The sequence below is a fragment of the Arvicanthis niloticus genome, chromosome 7 (assembly GCF_011762505.2).
Source record: "Arvicanthis niloticus isolate mArvNil1 chromosome 7, mArvNil1.pat.X, whole genome shotgun sequence".
Taxonomy (NCBI): Eukaryota; Metazoa; Chordata; class Mammalia; order Rodentia; family Muridae; genus Arvicanthis; species Arvicanthis niloticus.
In genome coordinates, this window is record NC_047664.1 from 86,908,699 (window position 1) to 86,921,265 (window position 12,567).

The window sequence follows — 12,567 nt, forward strand, 5'->3', positions numbered from 1 at the left end:
TGATTGAACAATACCAAACTTATAAAGCCTATGATTAACATTTCTTAAAAAATGTATAAATGCAAAAAGGAAAAGGGGACATGGGATAGGGGTTTTCTAGGGGGGGGGAATGGGGAAACGGGATGGTATCTGAAGTGTAAATGAAAGATCTAATAAAAAAATTTAAAAAAAAAGATTAACTAAACAAGTAAAAAAAAAAAAGAGATATCTAATGGGAAGCAGATGTGTTTAATTTCCTGGAATTTATAAATGAAAATTCTGCTCTCACTGGACAATTTTTGTCCTCTAATTCACAAGATTTCTACATTAATTGTAATTCATATGAGAATAAGATTAAAAGCAAACATATAAATAAGACTTCTGAGCCATCTTGAGACAAACATATGACTTTGAATGTTTCAAGGAACAAGTGCCTCAGGTATTCATGAGGAGCCTGTATTATACATGAATTACTGAATAAACACTCATCCTATTGAATGAGTGGATGAACAAATGAATTTAGACAATTTCCACAAATATTTTGTCTTTATGCATAATTTATGGTTAACAGATTCTAAATTCTTATGTATTATTTTATATAGTATCTTTCCAAATTTTATATCATAGGTGTTATGTTTTACGTATTTTGTCAATGTTGCAAAGCAGAACATTGGCTGGATAATTAATCTATTTGATGTTATTGATTTAGAAGAAACTATAGCCTAGATAAGGTTTGGATAAGTCTAACTACAGGATATGCCATTTTCTTCCTCTACAGGAGATGTAAAGACTTTCTAATTTTTAGGTCAGCATGTTTTCTTCAATGATGAAGCTGTCCAGCCCAAAACATCAAATAGGGACATGGAACTTATCAGTCTTTAAGCTATCAGAATATTATATGCATCTTCATATGACTGGGGTCAAACACTTTGGAAAATTACATTGATTGACATGACTGACTTGAACTACTTTAGCAAAAGAATTATTTTAAAATCTGTATTAGAAAAAATGTATATATAAATTAATGCATATGCATAAACATCAGTCATGCTTGTTCCAAATTAGAATATTAAAAACTCTTTTCCTTGTATCTTTGAAAACAAAAATCAGTGATTTTCAAATAAATTTAATACTTGCCAGTTTAATAAGATTAAATTTATTATTAAAATGTTACAACAAAATTCATTTCAAAATTGTCTTGATTGTATGTCTATGTCTGCATACACACTTGGATTTGTTTCGGCCAACACTAAAGGGGATCCTATTGTTTTGTCTCTACTCCAATAAATAATAATCAGAATACAGGATGACATTAGTAAAAAGAAAATTTTTAATTATTAAAGTTACTAATCTATGAAAAGTGTTGATTTACTATTACTGAGATGGACTATGAATACAAAGCCACAATAGATACAATTTACTTCAATGTAAACAAATGATTTCAACAGTAAATTCCATAGTCTTTTAATATTAATTTGAATTCTACTTCCAGTAATTCAGATAGTATCTGTAAGTAGGAAAAAAGTCCCATAAGGAAAAGAAACTTCTTTTTGGTGAGATGTCTTTTAAAAATGACAATTATTTTTTGAATGATACGAGGCTTTAAAGAACTTTAAAGAAGTTGCATTTTGCTAGGTAAATTGCCAATGAGGAAAGAAGAGGATCTAGCCAATTTGTAAAATGAAGTAGAATGATGAACAAGAAATTGCATAGCAATTGTAAAAGTCAACTGCATTTAGAGTTGCAAATGAGAACAGCATTTATCAAACCTTTAGTAACTATGTACATTATGTAAGATTGAATCTAATGAAGCAACTTTTGACTGTATTTTTAGTTTTCATTGATTTCCTATGAAGAACAGAAACTTTAAAAAGTTAAATAAAATAGTAAAAGTCAGAATTGATTTTTACACAAGAAAGTAAAGGTGGGAATTACAGACAATCAGCAGTTTTTACCTTTTCTCATGAAAGGGGACTTGCTGTGATCCATCATCATTGTGGGCATATGGGTGTAATTGACCAGGGGGTTTTCCTTCATCATTTCAAAGGAGGTGTGATGGACTATCCTGTCCAAGGCTTCTTCATCCAAGGTCTTCTCTAGAAAGCTGGCAACCTTCTTGATTTCTTTTTTTGGGTTCTGTCAGTGAGTTAAATGATAAACACATGGAAATAGAAAACAAGTAAACCACTCACATAATTTACAAACTGAAGCAGCATTTATAATTCCATGCTTATGGTTGTGTCTTATGATGTTCAGGAGATTGAGAAAAAGAGATGACAAACTCAAGATCTGCCATGCTACACAGAAAGATACTAATTCAACAAAGAAAATAGTGAGATTGGACTGTATTTTTATTAAATACGGAAACATTGACATTTTAAAATATTATTACCTATGTATATGCATGTATATACACATGTATATATTAGCAAGAGATCTTGCAGTAAGGGAAGTTTTGGTAATATTTTCAGGAAGTGGAGAATGCAGTATCTGCTGCAAGATTATCAAGAAGAAGAGCTCACTGACTCTTCCTCTGTAACACATTCTCAATAAACAAGACTAACACTACGTGTGTGTATATTTATATATGACATTGTCTAAAAGTGTCTATATGATAGAAAGCAAACTACTGCCTACTTAGAGTAATGTATGTAACAGGTTTCAGGGAGATTTAAAAAATATTTGGATATTCCTTAAGAACTCCTTGGGCTGGTCCATGCATCAATCAGTATATATTGCTTTGAATAAATCACATAATGAGGAAATTAATCAGCTAAATTCCTCCAAAGATAACATAGGACCTCACTCAGAGTTCGGGTAATTTAGATCCTCTTCTGTGCTGCAACCTAACTACAACTTGGATATAGTGGAAATTTTCAGGTTATTTGAGGTAAAATATGAGGTCTCTGAGGTCTCCCAGAGGTATATTCAGATAGTATTACCATAAAGAGGGGCATGCTACACTAATATTTTGGTTACTACATTCAAACATTCTTAAGGTAATCACATTATCAAAGGTTCTTTCCATGTGTAACTACTGAGGCACAATATTTAAGGTGAGTACCATATTAATTACTGTAAACATGGTTTCAAATAGAAACCATGTATATTTATAAACCAGGTATATTTATATATGACATTGTCTAAAAGTGTCTATATGATAGAAAGCAAACTACTGCCTACTTAGAGTAATGTATGTAACAGGTTTTTAGTTCCCATCAGGGATTTGAGAATTGAAAGGTATTCTAAATTGTATATCTGAATTTTTTTCAAACAAACATTTTCATGCATTTTTCAATGCTGTGTGAGGGTAGGCATGATTGTCCAATTTTGGTAGAAAAGCCCAGATTAATGACAAAGGATACTGCAATAATATTTAATAAAGTTACATCATACAGACTAGCTGAATTCATGAAGTAAAGTAGAGTCAAAAAGTTTATAAGAAACTTAAGAGAGATACAACAGAAAGCATGTGACTCAATCCAAGTCCAAACATAGGAAAAGTGAACTTCAGTTATACTATACTCACAACCTAACTTATACCTTGGAAAACAAAAAGAAATAACAAAGTCAACACTGAAAAAAGAAAATAAGAGTTTTAAAAATTGACAAGTTGGAGAACAAAACAAATCCAGTTTTTTTAGAACATGTTAAATTAATTCCAATGCGAATTTGAAATTCAATTTACAAAATGAAGAATATACAAATCTAGGGATGACTCACAAATAAGTATGGGTGGAAATGCTGAACAAAGGCATGAAGATCACACTACAGCAAGCTATTGCAAAGGGAAACAACTGGGAGCACACAGATACCAAGCACACAATCATGAGCATGATGTCCTTGTAAGTCCAGGGCAGAATTTATGGATGAAAGGAGGATTGAAAAATCATATACAAACTAAAAGAAGAAAATAATAAATATAGATAAATGATTTCACAATTGCCAAGTGGTTACTGATCTGATAGGCTTGCAGATAAGAGACATGGGTAATAAGAAAACAGACGTTTCATTTTGGATTCCAAAATCTAACTCTAAAAATAAAACTTAAGGATTTTCCCATGACACAGATACACATTACTCAGAATAATTATCTAATATGTTACCTGTTTCAAGTCTTCATAGTACAAGTAAAGTAATGGATGTTCTTTCCTCTTTTCCCACCAACTCTTAACATGATCGAACCATGAACCATAGGCTACTAAAATAGAAAAAAAAATAGTGACTTCTTAAGTGTTTATTAGATCAAATCTTTGTGTGTGTGTGTGTAAGAGAGAGAGAGAGAGAGAGAGAGAGAGAGAGAGAGAGAGAGAGAGAGAGAGAGAGAGAGAGAGAGAAGTCAATTGCAAAGACATTTTGTGGACTTTGGTAATCAAAGAAGCTGAGACTATAGGATAAGTTTCCAAAAAGGTAAATTTAGCCAATAATAGATGCACTTTACAAAGGGACCATTTTAGGTAAGACTAGATTGGTCACTACTGAGTCATGCCAATGCCCATGTAAGATTCAGTATACAACAGAGTTAGAATCTAAATATCACAGATATAGCATGTATAATAGATCTATCTAATGATGAGCACAGCACAAAAATGGACTTTTAACACATAGAATGTGTTCATATGCCAGTGATTATTATGATACTTAAAGTTGAATTTTATGGTAAAAATTTAAATGTAGTTATGTTCCTACAGTGGAATTTAATATACTAAATTGTATCAAACTTGATCTTTCTCACTTTAAAAAAATCATGAAAGGAAACTCAATTATTTAAATTTAGCAATGTTTTAAGTAAAAACTATTTAAGATTTTAAAGGTAAGGCTTATGCCTACCTACCATTTCCGGCTAGGAATTTCTCCAGATATTCGGTCCAGGTGCCAGGGAAAGGGTGAATATTATTCATTAGATCAAAATGGTAATAGGAGACAGCAACATCCTTGCCATTTCGAGCAAGGTATATCATCTACATGGGAAAACATGAAGAAAAGCAAAGGGGGCTGCATTATCAATAAAGAAATACTTTATAAGTTAGTAAAACAGCAACTGACATTCTTTTAGAAGTTGTGGATGATAGTGCATCTTTATCAGCACTTCTCCTCTTCCACCACCACCTCCTCCTCCTTCACCTCCTCCTCCTCCATCACCTCCTCCTTCTCCACCACCACTTCCTCCTCCTCCACCCCCACCTCCTCTACCACCACTACCACCTCTTCTACTATCACCACCACCACCACCACCTCCTCCTCCTCCTCCACCACCTCCTCCTCCTACACCACCTCCTCCTCCTACACCACCTCCTCCTCCTACACCTCCACTACATCCTTCTCCTCCACCACCACAAACTCTTCCTCTTCTTCCACATCCTCCTCCACCACCTCCTCCTCCTCCCTCACCTCCTCCTCCTCCACCACCTCCTTCTCCACCACCACATCCCCCTCCTTCACTACCACCACCACCTCTTCCTCCTGTACCAACACCTTCTCCTCTTTCTCCCCCTCATTAGCCTCCACCTGCTCCTTCTTCTTGTGGAGGAATGGGTTAATTTGACTTATATGTTATAATCCATTTTCAGAGGTAGCCAAGGCAAAAGCTAAAACAAAGATAATAAAGGAACACTGCACACTGCTTACTGGCTTGCTTCCCACATTTTCCTTTTCGGCCTCCTCTCTGTTTGTCTCTGTCTCTTTGTCTCTCTGTGTGTCTCTCGGGTCTCTCTTGTCTCTCTGTCTTTGTTCTCTCTTCTTCCCTTCCTCCCTTTCTCTGTCTTTCTCTCTCACTCCCTCCCTCTATCTCTTCTTCTGTTTCTTTCTCTCTCTCCTTTGCCCATTGCATCACCCCCTTCTCTCTTCCTACTTTATCACCCCCATTCCCTCATCCCAACCCACCATGGAGAGACAAGACAGCCCAGCTATAAGAAAGGAATCCAAAGGCAGGCAACAGAACCCAAAACTGAGTCAGCTCCTGCTCCAATTGTTAGGGGACCCACATGAAGACCAAGCTGCACAGCTACTACGTGTGTTTAGAGAGGGAAGTCTAGACCCAGTTCATTCTTGCACTTTGGTTGGTGGTTAAGTATCTGTGAGCCCCATGTCCCCAGGTTAGTGGGGGATCTACAGGTCTTTATTTAGGGGCCCCTCCAGCTCCCTCAATCCTTCCTGCAATTCTTCCATAAGGTCCCCTGAGATCTGCCTAATGCTTGGCTGTGGGTCTCTACATCTGTTTTAATCAACTTCTAATAGCACTTTTATGTAGAATCTCTTCTCATGAACTTATTAAGGTTTTGGTTACCATACAAAGATAAAACTTTTATATATACAGATGATTATACTTTGTTTTTACTTTGGCACACCAAATTCTTTACATAAACTCAAATAAAAAAAAACTAGATAATTTTCACAGCAGAATTACTATCAGAGACATCTTGAATTTTTCAGGCAAATGGATGGAACTTGAGAATATCATCCTGAGGGAAGTAACCCAGATTCAAAATACATGAATGGTTTTGTAGTCACTTATAAGTGAATATTAGCTATAAAATACAAGATACCCACACTATACTCCACAGACACAAAGAAGCTAAATAAGAAAGAAGGTCCAAGCAAGGATGCTTGAATCTCACTTAAGAGGAGAGAAACGGAGGGATAGAGAACTGAGTGAGAGAGAGGACGGGGAGGGAAATGGGGATAGTTCAAGATCAGGTATAAGGAGGGACAGAAGAAATGGCAAGATGGCAATAAAAATGAATAGAAATCTGTAACTGCAGGATGGAGATACTATGGGCATTTTGAGACAGCTTATTGGGGGTAGAGAGCCCAAGGATCAATGATGGTGACCATAGCTGCGACTCACAGCATTGAACTAATGGAACCTGGAGAAGCCACCTCCTGTAGCCAGGCAGAAACCCCAAGTGGAGTTGTAGGGACACCAACCCACCCACAAAACTTTCAACCCCAAATTTATCCTATCTACAAGAAATGTAGAGATGGGAAATGGAGCAGAGACTGAGGGAATGGCCAACAAATAAGTGGCCCAACTAGAGACCCATCATATGGGCAAGCACCAATCCCTAACACTATTATTGATACCCTGTTATGCTTGCAGACAGAGTCTAGCATGGTATCCTCTGAGAGGCTCCACCCAGCAGCTGACTCAGACAGACAGAGACACAGCCAAACAGTGGGTGGAACAAAGGAACTCTTATGGAAGAATAGGAGGAAGGATAGCAGTCCCTAAGGGGATAGGAACGCCATAGAAATACTAACAGAGTCAACTAACCTGGACCCTTGGAGCCCTCAGAGACTTAATCACCAAAAAGCATAGAAGAGCTAGACCTAGGTCCCCTGTACATACATAGTAGCTGTGCACCTTGGTCTTCATGTGTGTCCTGAACAACTGGAACCAGGGCTAACCATAAAGCTGTAGCCTGCTTGTGGGATATGGTCTTCTAGTTGGGCTATGTTGTCTGGCCTCAGTGGGAGAGAGTGTGCCTAGCCTTCTACAGAGACTTGGTATGTCAGGGTAGGGAAATACAGGGGCAGGCTCTACCCTCTCAGAGGAGAAGGAAGGAGAGGGGAATGGGAGAGAGATTGTGGGAGGAGGTGACCGAGAGTGGGGGGGGGGCAGTGATGAATGTAAAGTGAGTAAGTTAAAAAAAATGTGGAAAGAGCACATATTCTCTCCTTAATACTCTTTGTAAAATGCCACATGATTGTGGGGCATAAAAGGGGATAAAAGTGGCAATATTGTGCTGTTACATTTAAGTTTAAAAACTTCATATACATAAATTGAAACTACTTTTAAAAATCTTAACTGTTGATAGTGCCAAACACCTATTATAGTAGAATTGGGGGGGAAGGGGCTGGAGAAGGAAGATTAAGGATGGTAATATCAATATCTAGGCCAGCCTGGACTATATAGTGATACCTCGTCTCAAACAAACAAACAGAACCAGAGAGAGGAGAGAAGAGGAATCAATAAGGGACCAGAAGAGGTGAGGAGATGATAGGGGTGGGATGGGAGATGGGGAGGGACATAAAATGGCAAGAGAGAAGAGAGGAAAAACAATCAAGGACTTTCTAGTGTAGTTTAGTTTTTCTGTATCACAAAGCATGCTACTACATCTCACAATAAGAATAAATAAATGGACAGGGTTTGACTGGGAGCTTGACCTATAGTCCACAATATACCTTGCACTTGTTCTCCCAGAATGATTTAGGGAGTAGGTCAATTGGAAGATGTGTCTTTATAATCCGAGGTGATGGAGCTTTCTTCAAGAGTTCAAGACCTGGGAAATTCAGTTTAGAACACAGAAAGATCAGAATATTGAAGAAGTTCAAATTTCATCTTCCTTTGAATATTTGTAAATGCTATTTACTCTGTGTGTGCATGTGCATGTGTGCCTGTGGGGTGTGTGTGTGTGTGTGTGTGTGTGTGTGTGTGTGTGTGTGTGTGTGGTGATTTAGATGTGTATATTAGTCACAGTACTCTTTTGGAGGTCAGAGGACATTCTTAAGAGTCCAACCTTTTCTTGCACTGTGTGTTTCAGATACTATTCAACAATCACCTTTTCCCCGCTGTGTTATCTCACTGCCCTGCAATGATTTTTTTCCCATTTTTAAGCAATATTAAATTCGGGGTGAATTTTAAATCAACTACAGTCACTTTTTTTTTTTTTTTTTTTTTTTTTTTTTTTTTTTTAGAATTCCAGAGGTACTATGAATTGAGAGGTAAACAGTGTACTGTTTGACATTTACCTCACTGTAGTAAAATGTCTACTATCATTATACTCTTTGCAAGATATTTTAAAATTATTGTGAGTCTTGTTTTATTTTCTTTATTCCAAAAAATGAGGAATAAAACACTACTTCCTAACTTGGAATTTATCAGATTTATTTCTTCAGAATTTTATTAAATCTATTTTTATCATGTCTTTCATACAAATCTTAAAGTCTTATGCACACTTTAATTTCAGTGTCACTTAGAACTATTATTATCTTTAATTTACCTGTTAATAGAATATATTCTTGTTATTTTCAGCATAGGTGTGTATTTTTCTGAAAACATTTGATTAATCATCTCCAAACAAACACATTTTAATCATTTATAATTTATAATATGAGAGCTTTAATCATTTATAATAATTTATAATATGACATCCAGTCCTAATGTTCTGTATAACACTTTCTTGTATGCAACACTGCATGTACTTTGTCATTGTGGCTCAAAGTTTTAATCCCAATACTCAAGAGATTGAGGCATGAGAATCTTAAATTCAGGGCCAGATTGGACTATTTAGAGATGTTCAAGGCAGCCTATTCTTTGTAGGGAATTTTCACAAAAGAATGAGCTCAATCCATTTTCTCATGCTTACTGCTTATGTTCACTCTATTATGTATATAATAATATGATTACTTATATGATATGACATACAATATACATAGAGTGGAAATTCTACCAGAATAAGAATGTGAACTTATGTTATTTACAAATGAATACCTTGTTGACTGAACTCCATGTTCATAACAAATATTAAACACAACCATTTTATAACAATAGAAATAAGGTCATGAAAATCTAATAAAAATCTAAGATGGCCAGTTAAATTTGAATATTAGATAAAAAAACATATTTTTCGTTTGTGTCTCTTTTAAAATCTTTGGGATAAATTTATTCTAAGTCAAATGTCTTATGGTCTGAATTTTAAATGTGATTGGAGATTGGATATCCTGGATTTATCTGAAGATATTAAGTAAAAACTTAAAAAATTCCACATCAGATCTCAAGTAGCTACCACCATGTTTCCCAGTACAGAGAAATGAAAAATTGTAATCTTCTATAGTCATGTGTATCTCTCTTACCCTTAGGCTGTCTTCCCATGCTTATTTTTCCTTGTCCCTGACTTAAATTTTATAAAAGATTTCTCATCTTCCTCGGTCTCAGAGTCACTTTTTGCCAAGTGAGCTGGTTTAAATGAGCTTTTGTAACATGAGTATGACCTCTAGGAGTTTATCAAGGTGTCGCATGTATCCACAACTGGTTCTAGAGTAAATTCAAGTACCTCCTTCACCTCTTGGTTAAACTTTAACAGATCTCTCTATGGCAATCAACTCCACCCTTAACCCTGCCTTCAGCAGTAATCCCAGTCTCCCATGCCTTCACTATTTGGTTTATATATTTTCTGTGGTATTAAAATTATCATTAATTTTGAGCTTTTATTTCACTTCTACTTTAGACAGCAACTAAGGATCAACACATCCCTTCTTCTGGAAGTTAGAAACCTTCTTGCTATGAGCCATCTCCAGGGCAGTCAGGGATTTATAATCTTCTGTTTAAATTCCAAGTATGAAAAGAGTTACTGCCATTCTTCTGTGTTCTTATCTAGGTTCCTAGGACGTTTACTTAAAATGACCTCTAACAGTTGCCTATAATACCAGGCTTTTCCAGTCCCTCCTAGCCTTAAAATGTTTGATATTGCCACTATCTAAACCTCTTCATGATGGTAGTTTTATGAATAACCATTATATTTTTATTACACTTTTGTTGGTCAATAGCCTTGCTTCCAAAGACTGATTATGGTGAAAGTTGCCAATTGAATATCTTTTAAGTGATTACTTAAAATATTCAATACATGAAATCTAACATTTTGTGCAGAATTATTAATAACCTTACCCAGATATAGCATCCCCAAGTTTCCAAATACACCCCTGGATTCATAGAACATTGGTTGATCTAAATAAAACTTCTGGACTCACCCTTCATTTTTCATTTCACCATACTTCTCAGGTGATCTGTCAGCCAATCAAATCTAAAGTATATCTCTAACATTACAAGTTTAATCTTACATTACCACTAGTGTAGACTTTGTATTTTAAGCAACACAAAAATGCCACTCAATAACTCCTACATGCCTAAAGCCCATTCAATGTCTTCCCTACCATGTTTAGAATAAAAATAAAGAAACTTTTAAGCATTTTACATTTATATATTATTTTTAATTCTGCACTATATGATTTCAAGTTGCTTCATACCCTACTCCTTCCTTTGTCTTCACAGTTGCTTTAGTCCATGTGTCACCCTAGGGGTTTTCATGCATCAATCCATGAACACTTGGATGCTTCATGTTCCTATTTTGTGTTTGTCCAAAATACCTGTATAACTTTGGGCCTTAATTACGTGTAGCTAGAATTGAAACGTTCCATCTGAAACAATTGTTCTTATGATTATATCTTATATAGTTTTATTCTTTGGCTCTGTGAGAGTAGTAACATTGATATAAGTTAATATACTTTCTAATGCTGCAGTATTTTTTTACATTCCTTGATGAGAAAATGCATATTTTACTAACAATTCTATAACTCAGTGAAAAATTCTTTATAATTATGTAAACATCTGTGCTTTGTTTCTTTTTTCTTTCTTCATTCTCATTTTTCTGAATTGAAATTACTAGTATGACAATGTTAGGTGAGAATACTCTTGCAAGAATTTCAATCACAAGGGGATGTAATCTTACCTGATATTCTTACTCCAGGAACACTCATTTCTAACATTGGAACTTTAGAGGTAATAACATCTCGCTGCATTTTTCAACATTTCCATCATTGAGAACCATGTCTACAATTTCACTAAGGCCAAGTCGTACCTGTAACAGAAGACGTGATCAGTTTCTTTGTCTTAATGGTTACTTATTATTTAATGATTTACTCTTTGAGAAACTCACACATGTAAAACATAAAACATTTTTGATTTTTTTAAAAAATAAATAGATACTTTTTAAGATTACAATATCATAACATCATTTGCCCCTTCCCTTCCTCCCTCTAAATTCTAACATGTCCCCACAACCAGTCCCCATACCAGCTTTGAAGACAGGACTCATCTCACTGTTGTGGTCACTCACACACATACACATGTTCCCCACACACAAACAACTACATACATAACATATGAATAAAAGAAAAATGTAAGACATAAAAGGCAGGTTAGAGCTGGATTATTAAGGACACAGGACTCACCTGATTTAGGGTAAGTGGTTATTACAATGTCATCAGATTTGCTCTGAAATTTTTCAATCTTTTCCCAATCAAGAGCAAAAGCATAGACCATGGGGTAGCCATGGATTATCTTTAGGTCTTTTCTCAAAACATCTTCTGAGGTACACATTTTTGCAGCCAGGCTGTACAGAAGGAATAGAAGGAGTAGAAATCAGGTTCTGTGTAACAAGTGTTAAACTTAGGACACCACAGTAAAGTACAGAGTGAACTTTATCACTGAGCACACGAAACACAATGTGAATCATGTGGAATAACACTACAGACTGGCAAGGGCAGCAGTTGGCTCTCTGACAACAGGAACAAAGTCTTCAATAGAAGCTTTAAAGAGAAAGGGACTATGCATCTGTGAATTGAGTCATTTTTTTATTTTTTATGCTAACAAAAATCTCCATTTACCGTAAAATATCAGCACTTTAGCTGTCCTCACTTTTCTTTAGGGTTAGTTTATTGTCATTCTGAAGTTTTAAACTGAAAGCCCTGCGTGTGTGTGTGTGTGTGTGTGTGTGTGTGTGTGTGTGTGTGTTTCTCTTCTAGGAATTG

General features: G+C 35.6%; 1 pseudogene across 1 annotated transcript; it reads right to left on the reverse strand.

Annotated features, from left to right (window-relative positions):
- Positions 1-1,771: 1,771 nt before the first annotated feature.
- Positions 1,772-12,304, reverse strand: LOC117712435 (sulfotransferase 1B1-like; annotated as a pseudogene). Its single transcript, XR_013111911.1, has 6 exons — positions 11,989-12,304; positions 11,487-11,615; positions 8,164-8,261; positions 4,814-4,940; positions 4,086-4,180; positions 1,772-2,115 (listed from the first exon to the last, which is right to left on the reverse strand). The product of XR_013111911.1 is annotated as a sulfotransferase 1B1-like (transcript).
- Positions 12,305-12,567: the final 263 nt, after the last annotated feature.